This window comes from Ochotona curzoniae, unplaced genomic scaffold (assembly GCF_017591425.1).
Source record: "Ochotona curzoniae isolate NIBS_2020 unplaced genomic scaffold, NIBS_Ocur_1.0 contig_1, whole genome shotgun sequence".
NCBI lineage: Eukaryota > Metazoa > Chordata > Mammalia > Lagomorpha > Ochotonidae > Ochotona > Ochotona curzoniae.
The window spans coordinates 14,383,780-14,400,000 of NW_024464918.1; positions in this window are offsets into that span (position 1 = coordinate 14,383,780).

Sequence of the window (16,221 nt, forward strand, 5' to 3'; positions counted from 1 at the left end):
AGGGGCTCCTTTTAGAGTCAGAAGTCAGTGTTCCAACCCATAGATAGAGCATTTGTTTTTAAGAAAAGCTGCTACTTCTTGAGTACTTACTATAGGATACACAGCAAATAAGAACTTAACAGTCATATTCAATCCTCATGAAATCCAAGAAGTAGTAAAAAACCACACCTCTCCAATCTTTATAACACTTAATCATTATCTGAAACTCTGTGTTTCTGTCATAATTAAACTTTCCAGGGACATGACTGATCCCCAGGCTGTATCTCTGCCCTCTCAATCAATCAATACAATCACAAGTCCAATGAGGAGAGGGCCAGGAGCAAAGTTCCCATCCTTGTTCCAAAGCACCCCACCCCCCACCACCGACATTTCTTTCTAGAGCATTCATTAGCCCAGGCAGGCATTGCAGATATAAATCACCACCCTGGCACACAGTGAGGATATAGTTATTATAACAATTGCCGGATTGCATGATGCTCAAGCTATTCAGAAATGTAGGTCTAATTAGCTCTAAGCTGTAGAATATTTGAGTATGGTAGTTTCATTTTGGCTTAATGCTTGGTGCCTGGTGTAAAATCTGAATTTATTACTCTTTTTTTTAATCATTTCTGCGTAGCTCAACCAGTTGTATCAAAACTACTGCATGTTATAGACTTTAAAAAGTGATTCCCTGCAGGCATTTTAAGGTATAGGATCTATTATAGGAAGATATATATTTGACAGCATACTGTTTATTACTCAGTTCCGCTACATTGTTCATGTACTCAGGGAAAGACATTCACAGTGGTAAGTAACATTTTATTCCAGGAAGAATAAATGCAGTTAACTTCTTTGGGTAAGTACCAGAATCCATGTGTGGTGTAATTACAGGGCTAAGAGGCAAAGGCTGCATGTATGCGTCAGGGCCATCAGAAACAAAGGAGACTGCATTACTGCTAATACCCCCCACCCCTGGATTCTATCTAAAAGCAATTTTTACTGAAAATGATACATGCCAGCAGTGGGTATTCTATATTATGATTCTGAACAGTTTCAACCACAACTCACACAGCATCACCCCTCCTGAAGAGTCATCTGGGAATGGGAAGAAAGTGTCCTTGTTTTCTTTCCCACATGTATGCCATCATTCTACCTGTGACTAAACAGCTCAGCTCTTTCCCTTAGCTGTTTGAAAGGACCGTGGTCCAACAGGTCCCAACAAAGTCCCATACAGGCTAAGTGGAGCATTTTCAACAACAGCTGTAGAATAACTCCTACCTCCACTTGTTTGTGCAATCTCACTCCCCAGCTGTTCTAATTATTTTTGTGTTGCTCCCCAGATCTCTCTGCTTGGTCTTCAGTCTGGCTTTGTCTCCTACCTTCACCTTAGCATTGCCCTACAGTCCTTGGGCTACTCCTGCTCTATTCTGATGTTACGTGAGCGAAGGTCCAATACTCTTCAGGACTCTCATGCTAGTCAATAGTTTCGAGTAGGAAAGATTTGAAGTAAAAAGCAAGGAGAATTAAAGCTACTGGTCCTACTCAATCCCTATGCATGTCATTAATCACCTTGTATAATCTTCAGTATGGTGTCCTCGCTACTATACCTCCAGAACTTATCATCATCCACAGTGTCCTGTTCTTTAACTTGGCTAAGAAAGTTGGACAAGTATCGTGGAGCAGCCAATTTAGAGCTTGACAAAACTACCAACTAAGTTGCTATCTATGCCCCAAAATTCTTCTTATGTGTAATCATTCTATTATTCAAAGCATTTTCCAAAGGATATTCTGTTAATTTTCTCAGAAAAAAATATGTATTAAATTGCTGGCAATATTAGAATTCTACTCTTTAAAGCATAGAAAATAGATAGAGAAGACATATGTAAGACTTGGACATAGATGCACATTTTGACTCATTCTGTTTTATTTATTTATTTATCTGTCTTCCAACTGGGCCATGGACTCTTGAGGGCAGGGGTATGGGTAATTATTCTTGGTTTAGAGGGGAAGTTATTAACATCTTTTATACATTCAAACATCCTGATTGGAATCCCAGCTCTGCCACTTAACCAATTGTGTGACCTTAAAGAAGTAATTTAATCACTTTAAACTTAAAAAGAAAAGAAAAAGGCAATCTGCTTTATGGAATTGCTTTAATAAATTCAGATGATAATCAACACAGTAAACTGGTTAGTAAAGTATCTAATACATTGTAGTAATTTTTAAAAGTTATTATTAGTTTTATAAATTTACCACTCACATAGGATGCATCCTTACATTTAATAAAACTCTTTGAATAAATAAGGGAAATTACTGGATGAGTAACAACTTAGCTGGTATTGCTCTAGGTATTCTAGGAGCATAAATCTTGAAGGCTGGAGACACTGACAGTGAGCTGATCTTGCAGTGTGATAACTTGTAGAATCACTTGCTCTGAAAGCCTTTCATCTGCTTTTCATCAAGCTTAATGGTCCCCCCTCTATTTTTAAGAATCTCTATGTACGACTTTCCCAAATGCAACGTGTTGCTTTCTTAGGAAACATGCCCTTCTGGATCTTGTTCCCAAGGACACAGAGCAGAGCTGCCTCTGATTTCATGCCTGGTGTCAGCTTTCCGCTGCTGAAAGACCAGGTCTGAGTCCTAGCACTGACCCTACATTTCTTCTCTGAAAACCCTGCTGTTGCAAATGATTGACTTGTTGTGAATAGAGATCCCAGAACTCAATTCATTCTCAAGGTCAAGAGTGATAGGACAATAGAGGGGAATGCACCAGACCAAAAAGTAGTATCACAGCCAGGACACCATTCAGGCTTTCCACGTTTAGACCCTGAACAAATATTTTCAAATGTTAACCACATGTTGAGCCCTTGCAGAGGGAGCCACAGAATGCCACCCCACCCATCCTTTAGGACTGACGCATTCATTCCCATGGTCACTGGGAATCTTAGCTACTACTGGCTGTAGGTCCCTCTCCAGGAATCACACTAGGCAAAAGAAAGCTTCCCCTGTGCAGGATTACAATCTATCTCCAGTATAAACTCACAGCCAGCAAATTCTTGATTCTGAAATACAGATCCCTAGCAATTTTGTATCAGTTCAACTCAACTCAAGGACCATTCCGGTCTTAAGACCACAGACTCAGTTGGGTTAGCATTCAATTCCTCATAGATTTCTTCCCAATGCTATATTGCCACATTCTCACAGGGGTTGCTTCTATAAACCCTCCCAGTAAATCTTCACACTAGTTGCAGGACTGGTTTCCAGGAGCTTTGATGTAAGACAGAATCATGTCAGACAATCCAATGCCAGGGCACACTTAAATAACAGACTGATGGACTTACGACTGCTTATGAACGACTACGCGATTGGGAAAAATCAGTCAGGAGGTGGTAGTTTGGGGTTGGAGAAATCCCAGACCCTATGGAATTATACCATAAAATTCAAAATAAAAAATATAAATAAAATTTTAAAAGACATAATCAGGTGAGATACTGGACATATAGCAACAAGCAGTTCCTTGACGGAACTTAGACTCTAACAGTGGGGGGGGGGGGGAGTGAGAAAAAGAGAGATAAATAAAAACATGACATGTTAAATAGTGATATGTGCTATGAAGAAAAATGAAATAATGTAGGAAGAGCAGAAAATGAAGATACTGTTTTTGATAGTATCATCATAATACACTCACTTGATACAGGGCACTTGAACAGAGACCCCAAAAGAGTGAAAGAAACATGTCAACACCTGAGAGCAGAGCATCTTCAGTAAACGGAAAAGCTCAGGCAAAGGCTCTGAGGAGGAAGAGCTGGCTAGAGAGAGAAGGGAAGGTTTCATTATAGTTCACCTGCTTTACAGTTGTTGTTCTGGCTATTTTGTTATACACACACGGGCAGTGGAAAAAGCTGGCCTTAAAAAACTAATTGGGAAGTTAAGGCAAAGGTAAGACAAGAGATAACTAACCCCAGACAATGATAAAGTCTGAGCATCTTTTACAAGCAAAATTTCTAAATCACAGAAGAAAACATACCTGTCTCCATATATGTCTACTGCCTCTCCAATAACTTGAATAATCAAGCTCCACTTTATACTTCACGGAAGATGTTTAACCAGATATATTAACAGCCATAAAGGTGGTAAAAACCAGTCAGATTCTAAATATATTTAAGGTAGAAGCAAACATTGGCAGAACATTAGCCTTGGTTTAGAAAGAAGAAAAGATAAAAAAATCTAAATAGGGAAAATAGAGAGGTAGGGAGAGGGGAGAAAGAAGGATTGAAGGAAGGAAGTGAAAGAGAAGAAGGAAAGAAGAATTTAATCAGAAATTTATGAGAAAATTTGTCATTCTAAAAAATCATCACTTTTTTTACTGAATTACTTAACTTTCTACTTAACTAACTACAAAGCAAGGAGACTCAAAAGATTTTTTCTAAAGACAGCAATATTCAGCTTTGTAATCTATACTTTATATTCCCTATCCCTGGAAGACAAAACTGGATAATTCAGATATCCACGTTGCAGCTTTTCTGTATTGTTACTCTGTTTTCAATAATTATACCTTAGTTCTAAATGGCCTGTATATGCAGTGAAAGAAGCACTGAGTAAAAAGAGGCACACAGAAATATTAAAATGTAGATAAATCAGTAGCCGTCTGACTTCAAACACAGCCATACTCACTTCTACCTTGTGTTTTCTCTTAGTCCCAAAAGCAACTCTTGGTAAATATTGCTGTGTGAATATTTTCTATGAGAGAGTTTGCTAAATCTTAACACACTTTACTTTAAATTTGCATGTCTGCATTCAAACATATAACTTCTCACTTTTGGGAATATATCCAAAGGAAATGAAATCTGCATATTAGAAAGGAAACTATAGTCCTATTTTCACAGCAGCACAATCTACAATACCAAAGACATGGAAACAACCCAGATGCCCATCAAAAGAGGAGTGGATAAAGGAACTGTAGTATATTTACTCCGTGGAGTACTACTCAGCCATGAACAAGAACGAAATTCTACCATCTGCAACCAAATGGTTCCAGAGACAATTATGCTCAGTGAAATAAGTCAATTTCCAAAAGACAAATATCATGTATTCTCGCTGATATGAGACAAGCTTCATGCAAAACATAATCAATAGCCCTTTCAATACTGTTTTTGCTACTTCTCATGGGGTTTAATATTTTTGTTTTTATTTTCATTCATTCAAAAAAGGTGGTTTTTTTCCCTATTAGTTTTCTCGCTAATGAATAGGTCATAAAGTAGCATGATTTGCTTCAAGATTTTTTATTTTATTTTTCATTTCTCCAGCAAGACATTGGTCATTCAGTATCATGTTATTTAACTTCATATAGCTGTTCATTCTCCATTTTTTCCTCCTGTCATTGCTTCTGATTTATGCCTTTTCATTTAAGAGGATGTATAGCAACTGTAATAGGAACCATCACATCCATATGTGAAGATACAATGCAGGGTGCATCTCCACTTTCAAATAAAAGATGGACTCCCACTGAAAATAGGATCCTGGACTAAATGGCCTGTTAAATGTATCTTGACAATAGGATGTTGACTCTGCCACTGTCCATACCTACAATGTCAGGAAACACTTAAATAGCAGAATGATGGACTTATAACTGATTGTGAAGGACTATATTGTTGTAATAGTATAGAGGAAATCAGTGGAGGGGATAGGAATCTGGGAAGAGGAGGGAAAGGGGAAGGGAAATCCCAGGACTTAAAGAACTGTATCATCAAATAATAAAATAAATAAAAATTTTTAAAACGTTTGTATGTCTATATTCAAACATACAGCTTATCAGCATTGGAGAGGCTTTTAAGAGTTATCTGATTAGATATTACCCCAAATGTGAATAAGTTCCTTTGGCAATAACCCCAGAAGGATGAGTCCCCTGTCTCCCGCCAAGACTGTGTTTTAACATCTCCAGTGATGCACAACTCACTTCTAGAGAGACCAGCCTCTCCAGCTTCACTCTTCTGACTTGAGAGTTGAAGGGGGACTGTACACTAAAGGCTATTAGGGGGACATGGACACAGGCATGTGGGTTTCATCACATAACTTAGCAGAACATGATGCTCAGATTTTACGGTTTTCTGGATCTGGTTTATTTTGCTGCTTCTCTGACTTCTGAGACTACGAGAAGAAGCAAACTTGATCTGTGGATTAAACACCCTCCAACTATGCCTAGATTTAAGAGGACTCCCATTAAAATAAACTCAGGCCTGGCTGTCTGATTTTTAAATCTCTTTTGTCCCTGGGCTAGCAGACAGTCCTGTGGTTGAGAGGGACATTGAGAATAATGACCTCCCAGTTCTCTTGTTGTGGCACCAGTAATCCCCCTTTATATTTTGGTGTTTTGTAGCATGTTTATGGTTTTGTTTTCCTTAGTCTTAAAGGCCAAACAAAAGCTGACTCCAATTGCTACAAACACACGAGGCCCTCGCCACAGGCCTCCAGGAAGAACACAAACAAATAGAATGCATGGGAACCCAGTTTCTCAGATTAAGTATGACAATGGTGTATATAGCCCATATGTCTCAGGAAGGGGGGAACATTTTTAAACTCTCCAGGGTACCCCATCAAATCAGGATCACCATGAAATTGCTCATTTTTCATCCTTGGTGGAATGGCATATGGAATCTGTCCTTCACTTACACTTCAAGATGGATGGCCAATTGTTTAACCCTGGTGTTTTTAATTAATTGGATCTTTACCACCAAAGCTTTAAGTAAAGTCATTTAATTTAGACTTTGCTTAGTAGGCTATAGAAAATTAGTATGCATTACTATTTTTTCATTAATTTTTTTATTTTCCTTGTGATTCATTCAGTCAAGGAGAATGTAGCTTTGAAATTTTGTGAACTGATTCTCCATAGATAACAGGAAATATTCAATGTATTGTTGAGAGTGTATTTTTTCAACTTAAACACAGATAAGACCAAAGAAAGCAAAGAAAGAGCAAGAAAGTAAAACAGAAAATTTGACCTTATTCTAATGTAGAGAGATGGGGAAAAGACTGTGTTTTTAGATCATCCGTGGATTCAAAATGTTTATGTACACACTTAAAAATCAAAATAGCATTCACCCTCATTATTGGGGCTGGTGGTGAGAGGTGGTTGGGTTAGCAGAGATTTTTTAAGGGCTAGCCAGGCAGGCTGGTTATATCCATCATTACCCTTACTTAATGGCCTTCTTGTTAGTTAGCAGCTGCTGCCAAGCAGTGGTACCTGTTTTCTAACAGTAGTACCTCATTGCTGGTTGGAGAGAAAGCATGAGCGGGATCGACGGCCTGTGTCAGGGCCATGTGCACTAATGGACACAACTCTAAAGAATGTGCTTTTCTTCTGTTACCCGAAAAGACTGTTAATTATCTTCCTTGGAAGAAATCCTAAATAAAGAGCATTCAAGTACCAGGTCATCCCGAAACTTGACAGAACAAATGTGGAAGGGAAGGGTTGTACGAAGGCATTTGTAGAGCTCACATTTCCTTGGGGGAAAAAATATAAAATACAATTTTAACAACAGAAAAATGTCAATTTCTTCATTTCAAATTTAAAAATCTTGCCATTGTGTAAAGTGTAGATGTGCAAGGATGATTGGGATATTCTCTTCCCACCATCAGATCACATGGAAAGCAACACATAAGAATTAGTAAGGGGCTTGGTGCTCATGGAATCAGCAGGAGAGTGTTGAATGAATGGAATATTTAATGGCATCATTTTCATAGGGATAAAGATTTTGCCGACTGGAGCACAAATGTTTTAAGTCCTATAACTAGATTCATGATCATACTTGCCCTAGCCTACCACCAAAACTAAAACACAGGAAGAAAACAAAAAATCAAGCTCCTTCCACTGGTGTTTGGACGCTCCACAAACAGTTCACGGGCTTCCTTTCAGAGCAATTTGGAAGCAGGTGCGCAATGCGGCATTCACTGTCAATAATGAGACTTGGCACCTGAAATATAAACTAACATGGTAATCCAGAGACACATTTGCTTATTCTCAATTCTTGAATGTATAATAAATTATATTATATATATATATGTATTACATTTACATACAAATAAAATATAACTACATACTATATAATATACAAATGCATAACTAAAACATATAATAAAGTAAATAACAACATAATTGATGACCTTTAGAGGAGGACAAAAATCCATTAATTATCTTTAAAACTGGTAAATAAAGAGAATCACATTTTTCCTGCATATCTTATATGAACCACACTGCTGGATAATCAAACAGCAAATGAGAGGAACCAAGTGTTTGCTCATCTTCCAGCCAATAAATGTAAGGAAAATGATAGAATTATATATCACCATTTAGAAATCCCCAGCAAATTAGCCGACTCAGACTCTGAACATTGGCTAATGTCAAGCACATACACAAGTACACAAAGCAAAAATGAGACATTGTGTGACTCCCAGTGGAAGAAAGCAATGTCATCCACCCAGTGAGTCGAACCTGAATCTAACTGGGTAATATCCAATCTGTAGAGAATATAGAAGAAAGAGGAGCATGAGTATGAAATTAGTTATATCCATGTTGTAGGAAAATTCTATAGGTCAAAAGATAAGAAAAAGAAAGGAATGAATGAGGAACCTGTATATTAAAAAGGACTTGAAAGATATGTTGACTTTTTTTAATAGACAAAACTAAAATGTCTAGACATGCACATTTGGAGAGTAAAATTCCATGGAAGTGAGGCAGTGATTAGTAGGAAGCCAGGAGAGTGGTTACTTTCAGGAAAGGAGGTAATGACCTTGGATAGGACACATGGACATTCTTCTGGAATGACGGACATTTGGTCATAATAAGGATGTAGCCTTATGATTCACTGAACTACACATCTATCTTGTGTGGCTTTGTGGATCTGTGCTTGACTTAACAATAAAAACTTCACAAAATGAGCAATCTATTCTTCACGTTTTGTTTTGTGGTTTATGAATATCAGAGGTTGAACAGGTTTTCTTACACTCTGTAAGAGACTGCGATTATTCTAACACTGCCAAATGTAAGGATATTTTATAATAGCTATGTCCATTTTAATCTGGTAATTGGACTCTGTCCTTGACTTCTTTTGAGTTTACTTTGGCCCCAAAACAATATTTCTAAGAGACCCACTAGGAATGTAAATCCAGCCCAGGAGACTTGGTAGGCCTGATTTCCTGGTGGATTACAAATAGAACTGGTAGCTTGGGACCTGAAGTCATTCTCTTGAAGAATCTTCTTTCCTACTGAGTAGAAGACAGTGTGAACATGGGGAATGGGTGACTTCATCATACCAGCATATTGTCAAGATGAAAAAAAAAAGGATCTCATGAAAGCCAATCAAGATATCATATACCATTTAGGTCTCCTCTCAGATAAAACCAAGCGGTAAAGCTGCAAACAGTTCATAAAACCCTTCTAGGACATGCAGTAGAGAGGGAGAGATTATTGGTAAAAAAATATCCCAAAACACCGGAAAGACAGAAGACTTCAACTATATCACTTTTAACAGATCCTTCTCCATCCTCTTCCACTGCTTAAGTAGGCCTTGGCTGTGTATGTGTCCCAATGGCCCAATAAAATCAGAGCACCAGTACTTTGCTCAGATTAGCCCATCTCATTTCCAGGCAGTACGCAGCTAATGCCTGATACAACAGAGCTAGCACCTTGAAAGATGTGAAGATCTCAGTGTCAATCCTGCAAGATCTACACACACTTGACTTTGTAGCTCTGTGCCCCAAATCATTTCTGACTATTATTTTTAATAATGAGGATGATAAATTATTTTTGAAGTTCATGGCTCAAGAGCCCTTGGGACTAGCTTATTTTAAATTGGCCAATAAAGTGCTTTGAGTCAAGGCAAATTGTGAGGGGATGCAGAGATTTGGGAGTATAGAGAATGGGAGGAGAGGGAGCTATTGGAAAAATCTCCAAGCACAAAGCACTTTATAAGTCTTCAAAGCACTTTTAAAGTCAATCTGATATGTAACTAAAAGCTAACAAGACTGCACATATACACCCCTCACCTAGACTACATTCATTCTGAGCATGTAAAATCCAAGATGCAAAGTTTTATGGGAGCCAGAATGCATAATGGGTCTGCCTGTCAGGAAGCTTATGAAATAAGAATTTTGATGACCTAAGCCAGTGGCACCATAGAGCACAGACAATGGCTTTGCCCCACTCAAGGCTCTAAAATGAAATATTAACTCCATCCCTTCAGAAGTCAAGAACAATGGACTCTGTGGTAACAATCCTTACTTTAGAAGCTTCTTGCCTAATATCCTTAGTTTGTTGACGGGGAACCTGGAGTTCTAGCAGAGGACATACACACTAAAGATCATTGAAGTATATGCTAGTTCCATCTTCCTCTTCTTATTTGAAGACAAATCCTTAATTCCGTTTAAGTAATTATCTTTTATACAGCCACCTCCAGAAAGAAGTCAAAGCCAGATGCTGTGGTGTCACAACACACACAATAACTCACTTAATCATGGACAAGTGACATATCTTACCCAACGAGACCTAACAGAAAATTTTTAGGAAATATTTTCTTCAATTAAAATTAATAAAGAAGAAAATAAAACATCAAAATGAATACCTCTGCTATTCTTCGTAGGTTATAATAACACATGCATAGGACATTTGGAATGTCTACAGCCATACAACCTTGACTGGAAGGTGAAGCTGCAATATGGTAGACCTTAATAGACCTCAGCCAAGTCACAAAGCTGGAACTCTGGCCTTTGCATGTATAAGCTAAAACATCCTTATTCTGTAATCTATTTTTATCGTATCTTCAGACACTTACAGTCGAAAGCATTCTAGTTGGTCCCATCACACACTAAGCTTATGGCACAACTAGCACTACAAGCACACATCATGATTTCCCAGTCAGCAAAGGCTTCTATTCAAGAAACTGTTGCATACAATGCCAGCATCCAATATCAGAGCATCAGTTCAAGTCCCTGCTGCTCCACTTTCTGTCTGGCTTCCTCCTAATGTGCCTGGGAAGGCAGCAGAGATGGCCCATGTCCTTGCATCCCTACCATGTATTTGGGAAACCAAGATGATGTTTCTGGCTCCATTATTTGGCTTGACCCAGCCCTTGCCATTGTGGCCATTGGGGAGTGAATCAGTGGGTGTAAGAACTCGCTCTTTCTCTCTTCTCTCCTCTGTCAGTATGGCTTTTTTTTTCTGTATGTCTTTCAAATAAACATTTTTTTAGAAACAACACTCAATAAAATTATGCACAATAAAATTTACTTCTTTCTTTTTAAAATATTACATAGTATTCTACATATATAATTCGATAAATATGTAATTCTACATATATTTTATAATTGTCATAAATAGACAACTTATATAACAACCTCTTCATAAATGGGCATTTAGGCCATTCTAATTTTTGCCTTCTATGCTTATATTTTCACAAACATATATAGATCTTGGCACATTCTTCAGTGCATTTCTGTAAAGCATATTTTAAGAAGTGGAATGCTGGAAGAAAGGTAGGCATATTCAAAACTCTGACAGATATTGCCAAACCATTCTTCAAAAAGCTTCACCAATTGTCCCATTTGAACTTGTGAGCCCACTGAATCCAGTTAGAAACCTGTTAAATAATGACTCTAGACAGAAAAATGACCTGATATTCTTGATACAGAAGCATATTTACAATGATCCTTCTCCTCAATGTGTTTAAAACTATGGAAGACTAGAGAGGAAAATGCTAGAAATATATAAATCACTTGCATGGTATAAGAACTTGGAGGGGCGCATGCGGAGGCAGCTACTACGAAAGTTCTAGAGGAATGTCAGGCAATGTGAACGGCTGTTAAGCTCAGGGAAGGGGAGGTTTCCAGAAAAAAATAAGAAACGGCATTGACTGCCACAGAGAGAGAGGCAGCTGAACCAAGCAAGGAAGACTGTCGCAGATAAGGTTGCAGGCAGCACCAGGAGGGGAACAGAGAGAATTTTATGGGCTGGTGAGCTCATAGGATTGGCCTACTTCAGGTCAATTCTGTAGCTTAAGTCATCTCTCCCCCTCCTCCCACAGACTTCCTTAGCAAACAAGGATTTATTTAAATAGCTAATCTGGAAAATGCTATCTCTTTCTGAAACTTAAGCTATAAACTGCTAATATAGCTCAGCCATTTCATCCCCAGAAGGAAAAACTAAAACGTTCAGCCCCAAGGATGCATCCAGCTTCCTAAAGGGTCTCAGTGCTCAAGCCTGTTCCAAACACCTTAACCATTAGCTCCCACTGGAATCTCAAAACAAACAGACCAACGAGGGTATCAATAGTCCTCCCATTAATAATAGATTTCCATAGAAAAGATCAGAAATTAATCCAATATTTAGAGATCAGGACATAAATGCATGATACAAATGCCATCGCATCTTCCTTCTAAGTCCAAAACATCAGCAATTGATGACAACACTTTTCCACTACACCTAGAAACAGCCTCAAAATCTTTCTTAACACATGCTTTTAAACAACCATCAGTTAGTAGTAAACACATTTGTTATCCTTGGTCTATAACAGCAAATAGTTGGCTTTCTCTCCAAATATTCTCCCTAAAATCACCTATTACCTCACCAACTATGTCTCTTTCTCAAGAGACACCCTATGCTCTAAATTGTCATCCAAACTTGAATAGCCCGCACTAGGAAATGTGGAAAAGACTAATTTATCTCTTTTACTGTCCCGCACTGCATCCACTTTCCTACCAAATCACCTTCCAAGCCTCAGAATTCTCACACAAGAGTTTTCCACAAAAATATAAGCCTGACAGCACTCCACTACTGTAGGAATACTTATTCCTACCATTTTTTCAACAAGCATTTACTGAGTCCTCACTATGGGTCAAGACAGATTCTACACATTCCTACAACACAAGAATGAACATCACAGACCAAAAAAAAAAAAAAAAACCTGCCCTGGTGGAAATCGCATTAGAAGGAGAGGAAGAGAGGATCTACCTGTGAATGCCTGGAGGAAGAGCCTGTGGAAGAAACATGTCACCAAACAGGGACAAGGTCAAGCTCAGTGTACACACTGCAGTGGCCAGCAGAGGAGGTGGCAGATGGAAGGAAGCAGGCAGGCACAGGTGTGGAGGGGGAGCTACAGATCATAAAGGGTTTCATCATGAGGATCAAAGGCAAGCTCCCTGACATAGGCAATATCTGCATTTGCTGAAGTTCTGCCATTGTGGAAGATGAATAATGAGCACGTTGCTACAGATAATTCATTCAAATATAACAAATGTGGCTAGTTCATAAAGTGGAAGCACCACATCCCACGGGAAATGCAAAAACACAACTGATTGCATCTGGCAACCAAGGAAGGCTTTCTGGAGGAGAGGCTGTCTAACTTAGACACGAAGGAGAAAAGGACAAGACTGTCCAGAAAAGAAAAAGAAGTGTGCTGGGCAGAGGAAGGAGGGTGCGTTCCAGGAGGCCCGAGGGTCTGCAGGACATATGAATAGAAGCTGTGTGTTCCCAGCACTTGCAGCAAAATGAAGGAGGTGAGGGATTACCTAGAGAAAGGAATCAGAGCCACATCCTTCAGTCTTTGACATACGCATCAAGGGGCTCAGACTTCACCCTAAGCCGAAGATGAAGCTTTCCACAGCTTTGAAGCAAAATAGGTATCAGTCTGAACTTCCAGAAAACAGATCTCAGTGTCACATTGTCTAGCCTGTTAGTCTCACAGATTCCCGAACGGAAGCTGGTCTCTCTTCTTTTATAATCAACTGTCTTGCAAGCACACTTTCTTTTCTGGCTAACAATGCTGCTTTGCACTCATTCAGCAAAGTCTCGTCTACTCCTCCTCTGTCCCAAGATAGCTGAGACTCCAGAGATGGTTTCCAATGAGGGACAGGTGTCACAGGTGCTGTGGAACATCAAAAAGACATACCGTCCTCCCCCTTACACTCATTGTGTATCTTCAATTATCCTCAAAATGCAGTGTTGACAAATCTTCAAGAAGCATGAATTTCTTGTTGTTGTATTGTTTGTATTAAAAGTTTGTGGTATAGCCCACACTCTAAATGAGGCCTCAAAAACATATCTGATTAAAAATTTATACAGCTCATGACAACCTTTTTCTAGAACATAACCCCTGACTAATTCATGCTTACTTACCCAGCAGTTTTCTATTTATAATATTCCACAATTTCTGTGTATTTGTATTATAAATTATTAAAAGACATCAAGGTTTTTATTTTGATGAGAGAATTTTTGATGAATCTGACAGTGTAATTACTTCACATCCTGCTCTAGATTGCTGAGAAAATATTTAATTTTATTTACCTCGATGAATAATTAAAGTGTGCAAGTGGTGGGCTCCCTTGCTGTGCCTTCTAGCTTCCTACTTCTGTTTGCTTCTTGCTAATTAAAATAGTGATGCTTATGTGTGTCGTGGCTTGGAGAAATAAATTACCAGTGAGGATGGAGTGGGAGCGTTGTGGCATAAAGACTAAAATCTTAAAGGAAGGAGGGAGATGATGAAAAGTTTACTCTGCTTTATTTCACATTTTTCTTAAAAGAACGAAGAAGAGAGAGCAGAGCAAGATCCTTGCTTATTTAGTGAACTTTAATTTCAGGAACTTCTTATCTACCACCCTTCTCAATACAACAGCAGAAATCATGAACAGTACCAGTAACTGACCCACACAACTTCCTAAAAGGGCTTGTGTATGATCCCATTGGAGCCATGGGTTGCATCTGTATATTATTTTCATTTAGTTGTCATAAAACCCAGAAGGTAGGCACAAGGCCAGCTTTAATCCTCCTTGAGAAAGAGAAAGCTGAGGTTTGGCTGACAGATGGCCATCAGGTTTCCTAACATCTCATCTACCAAATTAAAGAATCAAAGATCTTTATATTTTTCATCAACTAATCATAGGCAATCCAAACTGATTAATGTGTATTATAAATTCAATATATGCCATCAATAAAATTTACATAAGCAAACATACATGCTAAAATATTGTGACTCCGGTGATAATAACACTGAACTGCACCTTAGTAGTAGCCCTGGATTGAAGGTCCAAACATGGTAATAATGGAAAAGTCACAGTTCTGCTCTAGACCTCAGTCTCCTTATTCCAAAATGGAGATGGTATTAGTAATCCACCTCATCAAGTGCTAAAAACTAAATGAGATAGTGCCGGCCCTCTTGTTAGATATTATATAGATGAAATACAGCACCAGGAGCACTGGCCACCTCCTAGCCATCACTGTGTCTCCAGCCTTGAACAAATACCCGGCATACGCCCATGCTCCTTTTATTCAATAAGTGCAAGGGATAAACAACTGAGTGGCTGTTGGCTATTCAGTGACCAGACCAGAGTCCCTAATTGCATCACAAGGTCCTAGAAGCACAGGAAACTGCCTTACTCTCTTCCACCACTCTCTCCATTGCTTGAACAAGAAGGGTGTTCAAAACAGCTGCTGAGTTTTTACTGAAATGAAACATTCAGGCATACATACAGAGTAGCAGAGGGTTTAGCAACACCTTCTCCAGGGAGTGTTGCCTAAGGCAGAAGTTGTAAAAATCCTGGAACTGAAGAGGCCACCTTCGTAAAGAACAGGGCACTATCCAGGACCAGAACCCCTGGTGAGTGAGGCCTTTTCCAATCAAAGGCCCAGCCACAGGCATGTGTCCCACAAGCCCCTGGAATCCAGCTCTCTTTGTGTGTCAGGACACTAGGGGTGTGGGTGTGGGTTGCTTACCTCCCAGACTGTATCGATTAGCTGCTCCATCTGCCGTGCTGCAAACAAGCAGCACACCTCCCATTGGATGAAAATGTCACCCAGGTGACAGATCCTCCCAGATGGCATCTGACCATAAGATTCTCCGGGAGTAAAGAATCAGATCCTGAAACGCAGTCAGCCCACACCAACCTCAATGCAAAATGAAAATTAAATAGATGCTATTCTAATCCCTTCCCCTCTTTCTCCACCCTGACTGTGATGAGACAGCTCAAAGCACCAGTTGCAAGTGATATTCCCACAGAAGGTAGCCAGTGGCTGCCAGGCAGGTTGGTGGTGGTCTGACCGCAGCCTGTGGGAATTACAGTGCAGAAACCTCCCCTGCATGGCTCTGCAGTTACACAGAATGCACCAAAACCCTGCTCCGGGCCCTTCAGTCTGAATCAATCCACCATTCTCTCACAGACTCTTTTATAGCATCCCCATTTCCATCATCTATCCCATTT